The sequence below is a fragment of the Etheostoma spectabile genome, unplaced genomic scaffold (assembly GCF_008692095.1).
Source record: "Etheostoma spectabile isolate EspeVRDwgs_2016 unplaced genomic scaffold, UIUC_Espe_1.0 scaffold351, whole genome shotgun sequence".
NCBI lineage: Eukaryota > Metazoa > Chordata > Actinopteri > Perciformes > Percidae > Etheostoma > Etheostoma spectabile.
This window is the reverse complement of record NW_022605590.1, coordinates 426,495-436,310: the sequence shown is the minus strand read 5'-3', so window position 1 is coordinate 436,310 and position 9,816 is coordinate 426,495. Positions and strand designations below refer to the sequence as shown.

At 42.3% G+C, this 9,816-nt stretch overlaps 1 long non-coding RNA gene across 1 annotated transcript in view; it reads right to left on the bottom strand.

The window, feature by feature from the left end:
* The window catches only part of LOC116686306 (uncharacterized), a 24,081-nt gene that overhangs the window by 10,527 nt on the left and 3,738 nt on the right, over positions 1-9,816 (bottom strand). The window contains exon 2 of the long non-coding RNA XR_004331215.1: positions 428-435. This is a non-coding gene — a long non-coding RNA (uncharacterized LOC116686306). The remainder of the gene's footprint in view (positions 1-427; positions 436-9,816) is intronic.

Below are 9,816 nucleotides of genomic sequence, written 5' to 3'. Positions count from 1 at the left end.
CAGACTCCATGTAAATAATCAGTGATTTTAGCATCATGAACAACGCCTTTCTAAAACATCTGTCTTTAGCTGTCTGGATCCTGCGGGTGTAGGGTGTGCGACTATCGGCTACGTTTGGTCAGTGTTTTCTTTCTTTCGTTCCAATTTCAGGTCTGTCAGTCACAGTGAAAACCGGGGACATTTCCGGGGACATTTCCGGGGACAGATTCAGCCGAGAACAGGTCTCCAAAACCGGGGATTGTCTCCGGAAACCGGGGACGTCTTCTCACCCTAAAATATAGTCACATCTAGCTCCAAAATACCAAGATGCAAACTCAGGGCTTCAAAACAGCAGTCCACAAACCTAAACTGCATTTCGTTGCCTTGCACCTTGTGTAATGACAATAAAGTTGAATCTAATCTAATCTAATCTAACAGGTGACGTCACCCATGCTACTACGTCCATCGTGTTTACACACCATGGCGTACACGTTGTCCACCGATGACCTGCAGAGCGCTGCCATTTCTCTCAGCTCTGTTTGGTGGGCTGCCCCGGTGAAGGAGGTCAGTGGTAACACCCGCAGCGCTGGCACGGGGCAGCTGGGCCTTTATCATGAGGCGACCACAAGCTGTCATCGGTGATAAAGTGGGAAGAAGCTGCCGATGCTCATTCAATAAAAAAAACTGCTTTTTCTGCTTTAAAAAAAATAGCCTCGACTGCCACTGCCCTTGCTGTTTGCTCCAAAATATCACGCCCACATTGAGATGTGCTACATCTGTTACACATAATAGCTTTTTTTTTTATTATGGAAACTGTGTACAGAGGAGCATTTAGAATATCCTTCCTGAAAGCAAAACACCCATTCTTCAAAAACAAATCAGTTTCTGTGATTTGATGGAACTCGCTGCTCTAATTGCATCTTCTGTCAGAGATGTGGCCAGAAAATCCATACTGATGAATGTGTTGAATGTTGTCATTAATGTCAGCAGGCCTGAGATCAATACTCCAGTCAGGATAGATCCTGACTGGAGTATTGACCAAACCAGGGGCCCGGCATGTTATTTTAACACTCCCTCTCCAATAAAAGTTATGGATCACGTATTAAATTCAACTGATTTTGCTGTTATCTGGCAATTCCACATCTCTATCATGACATGTTATTGTACCTATAGTGGTGGTCAGAAGGTTTAATGTTGATTCAATGTTTTGGTCGTTTTGTCAGTGTTTATTCATTTTTCCCATTAAATATGTGGATTTCTGGGACTGATCCCAGCCCCTAATCCGGACCATAACTATTTTTTAACAATTGCTTTTTCACCTTCGAATTTAAAGTAAGTTCCATTTCTCACCAATGTTTATCTTTTGAGTTGGAATAAATAAAACATCAGACAGAATGAATATTCCCTTGATGTTGACTGGCGCTTTTTAGATGCAATCCTTTGACACAGCAGATCTTTTGAGTATTTCCTACACTTTGAACACTTTTGTCTTGTTTTATAGTTTAAGGAAGCAAGTGGTGGTCCAAAGGGACTGCTTTGCCTCAGGATTCGTTTTAATTACACTCAGATCTGTGTAATTAGTCTCACTGATTTCCTCTTCTACAGAGATCAAGAGTTTCTTTAAGTCCTTTTTTATGTTTGATGGAAAACATTTGATTTTGTAAGACCAGATGCCAAATTGATGAAATATTTTTTAACTATTTTATTTATATAAATAAAAATAATCCTCTAAGGTTTGAGTTCCCTCTGTTTTGTATGTTCTTTGACTTATAATCAAAATAAGAGTTGTGTCAGGTCGACCCGTTCTCAGTCCCAACTCGTTACATACGGATGCGTAGTCATTGGCCTTCAACGCAGAAAATCTTTTCCTAAACCCACCTGTCCCGTTCTTCTTTACCTAAACCCACCTGTCCCGTTCTTCTTTACCTAAACCCAACTGTCCCGTTCTTCTTACCCTCACCCCATCTGTGCCGCTTTCTTGTTAAACCCGAACCCTGAACTGTCCGTTGCTTATGTTACCTACAACGCCAATGTTCATGCCGTATCTTCATTCTACGCTAAATCACTGTCCCGTGCTTACTTGTTCCTAAACCAACTGTCCCGTTGCTTCTTTACCACAAACTCCTAACGTCCTACGTCCATTCATGGGACTACAAGCACTGCAACTGCCCGTTCTTCTTTACCTAAACCCAGCTGTCCCGTTCTTCTTTACCCTAACCCAACTGCTCCAGTTCTTCTTTCCAAAAAAAATAAACCCCTGTCCTTTTACCCCCAACTGTCCCGTTGCGTTCTTTACCTTAAATCCCAACTGGTGCCTTTCTTCTGTACTAAACCAACCTGCCTCGTTCTCTAATCATTCCCAAAAGCCCAACTTCTCCCGTTCCTTCTTACCTAAACTCCAACTGTCACATCGTCTTGCTTCTTTTCCTAAACCCAACATGGTCCTTCTCTTTACCCCATAAACAACTGTCCCTCTCTTCGTTTTCCTGTTAAACCTACCACTGACACCATTCCTATTTAGACTAAACCAACTGTCCCGTCGTCTTTACCTAAACCCAATGTGCCGCTTTCGTCTTTCATAAACCCAACTGTCCTCGAGTTGTTTGTTCATTTTATCCCTAAAGCGCTATACTGTCCCTTCTTCTTTTCCTTTAAACGCCAACTGTCCGTTCTAACCCCTTTACTCTAGAACACCAACTGTAACCCTATCTTCTTACCTCTGATAACCCACTCTGCCTCGATGGCCGGCCTCTATCCACCAACTAGGCCACCCCACGTGTTCCGTTCTATCTTTCCTAACCCAACTGTCCGTTCTTATCCTATCTAACCACAGACATTCCGGTTTCTTCTTACGGCTAACCCAAGTCGTGTCGCCTCTTTTCCTAAGCTGCAGCTGTCCCGTTATTCTTTACCTAAACCAACCGTCCCGTTCTTCTTTCCCAAAACCAACTGTCCCGTTCTTCTTTTCCTAAACCTGTCTCATTCCTATTTACCTAAACCCAACTGTCCCGTTATTCTTTTCCTAAACCCAACTGTTGTGTTATTCTTTTAGTCAAAAAAGATGACAAACACACATCTTTCTGCCTCTGTCTATTTGATTTGGTGTGGTGTGCTACCAAGTACGTTCTCGACTTATTTTCGTCTCATTCTTCTTGATAATTGACAAAGTCAGGGAAAACCGAGGAGGCTGACATTTTTTTTCACATTATACACTATGCAACAGTGGGCTGCCTCACACAGCCCCGTCCCACCCCCGCTCAGTTTAAAAGCTCTCTTCATACGTTATTATGAAGGCATGAAATCCAAACTAAAGGGAATATTCCCGTGGGAGAGGGCACAGCTCGGTTAATAGGATTCTCTCTCCAACAAGATTAGAGTTATCAATTTGCCTGGTGTCACATTAATGAATCCTCACCAGCCCGACCCCTGATAAACCAGCGGGGTCCCGGCTGAGATAATCAGAGTGTGGATCATAACGGTCTGCAGTATCAGAATCACTGCATTGTACTAATACTGACACATTAATTGAGATGGGCCATTAAAACCCTGGTAGGACCTCAACGCTGATTAAATGTAATGAGATACGGTTGTTAACGAGGTAGATAGATTTTGTCCATTGAAATCAAAAGCGAGATCAGCGATTTCCCCGGTATTTCTTTCTTTCTCCAAATAACAACAGACAGTGTAGCTTACCAGGTGGTAGTATGCAGCTAAAGACACAAGGTGTCGTTAGCTTACCTGTAGCCTGCAGCTGCTTGAGTTGGAGATAAAGGAGAAAGAACAGAAAATCCTTCTGCTTCCCGGAAGTCACTAGTGTGGCAACATTTTGCCTTCCCCATGAGTGAGTTCTGGGGTCTCTAATTTGATATCTCCTTGCTTGAAAGCCAACTCTAAGTCTGTCCCAAACTCTTATTCCTGCGCCGAGGGGCAAGGATGGAGGATGGATCTCTGGGGAGCTATGAGCGAGGAGACATGAGAGCAGCCTTCCTTAACCCTTGTATGGTATTCGGGTCATATTGACCAATTTTAAATTTTTACAAGAAGAAAAATGGTCCAAGTTACATTTTTTCTACCTGAAATCAACGTCCTCTCCTTATTTCCTGTGATAAACATGTATTCCTGACTCAATTCAGAACATTATTCTGGATATGACACTTATGTTTTTTCCAAAATTTGAAATGGGGCAATTTGACCCGAATACCACACAAGGGTTAAGACGTGAGGAAGGAAAGCAAGTGAAGGCAACGTGGATGCTATTTAAGGACCTGGGATTTACCCATGGAAACTAACAAAAGTAAAGCATGTGTGCTCCGACAGGACTCCATGGTGCATTCATTTGCGTCTCAGTAATCTAATGGTGCATTTAATTTCACTAACTGTTGGAAAATACCCTTTTGCCATACAGTGGCTGTTATTGTGGCATTGCCGTCACTGCTGCAAAGGAAATATTTAAATCGAAAATGTCATCAAATTGTGACCTTAACCCTTGTGTTGTCTTCCCGTTAACCATGAAAATAAGTCATTGTATTTTCTTACATTTTTGTCACTTTTTCAGTGTAGTAGGTCCTTTATTTTTTATGTTTTTTCCAAAGTTATTTGATATTTCTAATGCTGACATTTTCAGCTTATTTCGAAGACCCATTCTTTGTGATAAAAAAACTGAAAATGAGTCAAATTTGACCCGAGGACAACACGATGGTTAAAATCGAAAGTCAATTTAAATCGGGGATTTGGAGAAGCGTGACACCCCTCTGATCTACTGCAATTGCTGACACCTGTGCACAATTGACTACAAAGAAAACAAATAAATGGTTGAGTCACTTGGGGTTCAAGATAAAAGCAAATCAAATGGATTCAAAGTGTGATGAGCTGAAATTAGGTTTCATTTTGAGCATATAAGGTTATCGCTGCTCTTTTTGAGTCTTGAGTCACATGTAATAATAAAAAAATTCAGATTTCCTAACCTTAATTTTTGATGCTGCATAGAGGTTTAATGTAAAAATGTAAAAAATAGATGGATAGGGAAAGAGTTTCAGGGGCAGAGTGTGGAAGCCATAAAGATGCACCCTAGTAAACCTGTTAATGTTGTTTTCATCCGCTTAATGCATTTCAACCTAGCTTGGATTGTAAGTTCTGACTTCAGCAAGAAGAACAATACCCTGACAGCGTCCATTATTTCCATCACAAATACTGTCATGTTTTATGTAATACACTTTACAATTTCTTTTGTAATTCAAAACCACTGTCAGGCCGTTTGATGTGCGAACAAATGCTTGTTTCGTGGGCTTTGATCCTGCTTGTGATAATACTGCTTTTAATCTCGAGTCTTTACAATTTGCACTTTCTAATTATTTAAGTGCACACTTTTGTCTGCAAAGGACACTCAGGGTTCAAAAGGCAGATGCGCAGAAATTACACTTTTAAATTACAAGAAATTAAAATTACAATCTTCTGATGCCCTCGGGGGACTATTGACGCAGGTTAACATTTCAACGCTGAGATCAGGAACTGAAACTATATTGTCTAATAGTAAAGCAACCCTGTAATTGTCAGTGTCAAACTCGCTGTCGAGTACCGTCAAAACTTCACCACAAGAACTTTCTGTTGTATAACTGGAGATGGAATTGGAAGGGATGTGTGACCAGAGAAACCTGATATAACCTGGCTATTATGACTTTCTGTGTAACGCCCTCAGAAAAGTATAGCTTTTTCTTAGCATAGCTATAATGAAGATTGACTGTCTCTATTATTCTCTTTCTTTCTTTGGCCATAGATCAGAACAGAGAGAGAAGCCTGGTGACTGGGTAACTCAGATGATGAGTGTCTTTTCACAAAAACAAGTCAGTTTTCAGTCTCCTACTTACTTAATTTGTTGCTCCCCCTAAGCCACACTCCTTGGCTCCTTTTAGTATATTTCCCTTCTTCCCTAGGGGCTTTGCATTTAGCAAATCATGACACCAGCCTGCCACATTTGATCCTACAGGAGATTGATTTTGATATCTTCATCAAGTCTTGGCAAGAAAAAAAATACTTAAAATATTTAGGTATTCCTTCTCAAATGTAGTCTACTGTATGTGGGAAGTAGCCATTGCAGAGGGATTTTAGATAATTAGGCTACCTGAGAGACAGAAGATCCAAGTGTCATATTATCGAAGGAACATGTTTTCCTGACAAATGGTTAGGGGACAACACCAGGCGGGGGGGGGGGCAGTTACAACACATCAAAGTGTATTGTGAAGTACATTCACATGAATTGGGATTTTACAAAGGAGCTCTGGAAATGTTTGTTGTAAAATGCATAACTCAATCAATCTCCTGTCATAAAACAAGGCTTTATCTATGTACTATACATGTAATTATTGCCTAACTCAGTGTGCAGAACCCTTTTTTGGGCATTTCAGTGTAAAAGGTCTCAGAAATCCACCGTAGATTAACATTATGACACAAAGAAAACGCAAGGAAACGGACGGAAAATACATGCATCCGGCGGAATTTCCCGCTGCACCGGAGCAATCCTGGAAGTGGAACGTCAAGGATTGACAACAGTTAAGACAACCCTTTAATTTATCAGAAACTACATTGACTGAAGAGACCTATCCACATGATAATGTCTTGAATGTCCCAGAAATGTCAATAACTCATTTCCGACTGAAAACAAAAAGAATGCCATGTGCATTTGCAGACCAGTGTGCTTAATTTCTAGCATAGACGTCGTCTTTCTCCGGTCTTTGTTAGTGACATGTATGCTCTTCCTACTGTTGGAGCTAAATCCTGCTCCGGTCTCAGGGTTCAGTCAATTACTATTCAAAATCTCAGATGTTGATGTGTGAATCCTTTTTATTACATAGGATATCCTGAGACAAATACAGAGTCAAGCCAACAGCTCTCCCCTTCCTTTGTCTGGCTCTTCGGCTCTTGGACCCCTGGTCTTATCCACAAAGAGGGGGGGGGTGTCTCTAGACCACAGTGAGGTGTCTGTGTGCTTATTTGTTATCCTTCAGTTGGAATGTGACTGAAAGTTTATCAGAATCAGAATCAGAATCAGCTTTATTGACCAGGTATGGAAGGAATTTTCCTTTGGAGACCCCCAGTTCAGGACTTGCAGAGCAAAAGATTAGTGGGCTGTTAAAGTGGGACTGGAACCAGATTCAGGATGGTCCCTAACAATCAACTCTACTTCTGACACATTTAGGAGAGCTGGATTATAACGGAAGATACCAGAACATCTTATGTTATAGAACAGAAGTATTGCAAAACAACTTAATGCAACAAACAACAACCTATATACTTATAACAACAAACTTACTGCATGACCAACATGTCTTCATGTATGTTGTAATAATGCTTTTACCTTTGTAGCTTGAATGGATAATGCAAATCACACACAATGTTTAAGCACATACAACATTTTTAATTCCAACAGTACACATCACACTGGAAGTGTTGAGCTAGAAATAGAACAGGCTATTTCCACTGTACATACATTAAGGTTTCCACATTGAGCTGCAACCCCCAGTCACTGCACCGGAGATAACCTCCTGACTTAGCAGCCGGAGTGGGATCGGAACAGAGATCATATCTTTTAATTAAACTTTCACTTAGTAGAGAGAGAGAGAGAGAGAGAGAGAGAGAGAGAGAGAGAGAAAACACCTTGGGTCTTCATTCTGCACCCGTCCTTGGTATTTTATGGTTGGCCAAACCTGTAGAATTTACATTGTGTTGGCAGATTTAGAGCCGCCGGAGTGTTTCACAGTGTCTCATAACATTACCGAGCATTTGCCGAGACGCTCCCGAGCAAATGAAAATACTTCTACGAGACAGTGTACCCTGGTTTCTTTTCTTTATTACATTTGACAAGTTGTCAAATGAGAAAAAAATAGAAAGTCCTGCTAGAAGTTTTCTGAAGTGCCATTCCCCATTTTGTCTGATGATAAAACTGCTTAAAATGTGTGCTGTTACTATTTATTCATTATTACAGTTCACTCCTTAATTATGTAAACACTATATCATAAAAATTCCTTTAGTGAATACCATAATATCCACACTCCTTATATTTCTTCATTTATATTTCTACTCTGATATGTATATACTTCTTGTATACTTCCCCTTTGGGGATCCATCCATCCATCTTCATCCGCTTGTCCGGTATTGGGTCTCGGGGACAGCAGCTCCAGTAGGGGACCCCAAACTTCCCTTTCCCGAGCCACATCAACCAGCTCCGACTGGGGGATCCCGAGGCGTTCCCAGGCCAGGTTGGAGATATAATCCCTCCACCTAGTCCTGGGTCTTCCCTGAGGCCTCCTCCCAGCTGGACGTCCCTCCACCTAGTCCTGGGTCTTCCTTGAGGCCTCCTCCCAGCTGGACGTCCCTCCACCTAGTCCTGGGTCTTCCTTGAGGCCTTCTCCCAGCTGGACGTCCCTCCAGCTAGTCCTGGGTCTTCCCCGAGGCCTCCTCCCAGCTTGACGTGCCTCCAGCTAGTCCTGGGTCTTCCCCGAGGCCTCCTCCCAGCTTGACGTGCCTCCACCTAGTCCTGGGTCTTCCCCAAGGTCTCCCCCCAGCTGGACTTCCTTCCACCTAGCCCTGGGTTTTCCTTGAGGCCTCCTCCCAGCTGGACGTACCTCCACCTAGTCCTGGGTCTTCAGCGAGGCCTCCTCCCAGCTGGACGTGCCTGGACCACCACCAGACACCTAAACCACCTCAACTGGCTCCTTTCGACGTGAAGGAGCAGCGGCTCTACTCCGAGCTCCTCTCGGTGGACTGAGCTTCTCACCCGATCTCTAAGGGAGACCCCCCCCCCCCTTCTTGAGGAAACCCATTTAGGCCACTTGTACCCTTTGGGGCTTTTGTTGAAGTGGTTCCTGATTGTAACATCACAGAGTCCCAACTCTTCAGAGTAGTACTACCTGTGATCCTCCTGCTATCTGCTCAGGGCTTGTTTCCATGTTTCACAACTTAATACCCAGAGCGTGCGTGATGTTGAAACTTTAAACCCTCGTGTTGTCCTCGGGTCAAATTTGACCCATTTTCAGTTTTTTTCATCACAAAAAATGGCCCTTCGAAACAAGCTGAAAATATCAACGTTAGACATATTAAATAAGATTGGGAAAAACATCAAATAAAGCACCCACAGAATTGAGAAAGTGATAAAAATGTCAGAAAAAGCAATAACTTTTTTTCCTGGTGGGCGGGAAGACAACAAACTAACTTTAAAGAGCTGTTTACCTCTGCAAACCCCTCTCTCTCTTCATCTGAAGCTCTTCGGTTTAACTCCGTCCGACAGCCGAGCAGACACGCGTTGACAATAATGAAGTGTAAGTACAGCCGAGCGTTTCCTCTGGACCGCTCCGCTCCTCGTCCTCCACTCGCAGCAGCTCCATTAATCAGAGGCAATTAAACTTTCTTGCCTTTCTGGTTTTATTTCTTCACGGTGCACAGCAGCGTTCACCTCCACAAAACACTCAGAAGAAGATGTGTGTGTTGCATTACACGGGATATCCAGAGTAGTACTAAGGCAGTAACGAGTTACTCTGTTACATACACTTGAGTACTTATATATGTAAATTAAATACTTGAGTTTTTGAAGACATTATACTCGTAGGAGTAGTTTTAATTGAGTAGATTAGTGAAGAAGAAGCCGTCTTACTCCACTACAATAGTCTACAGGGAGCTCCTTGCTTTTCTTTTTACCTCGTTGGTATTCCACGTGTCATTGTTTTTACCAAAAACTCGACATCTAACTTGAGGAAACACGTAGCGGTAAGTTTCCTAAATTCATTTTTTGTTGTTGCTGTGGATAGGCGAATGTTTGTCTTTTAGGCTACATATGTGTTGAACATT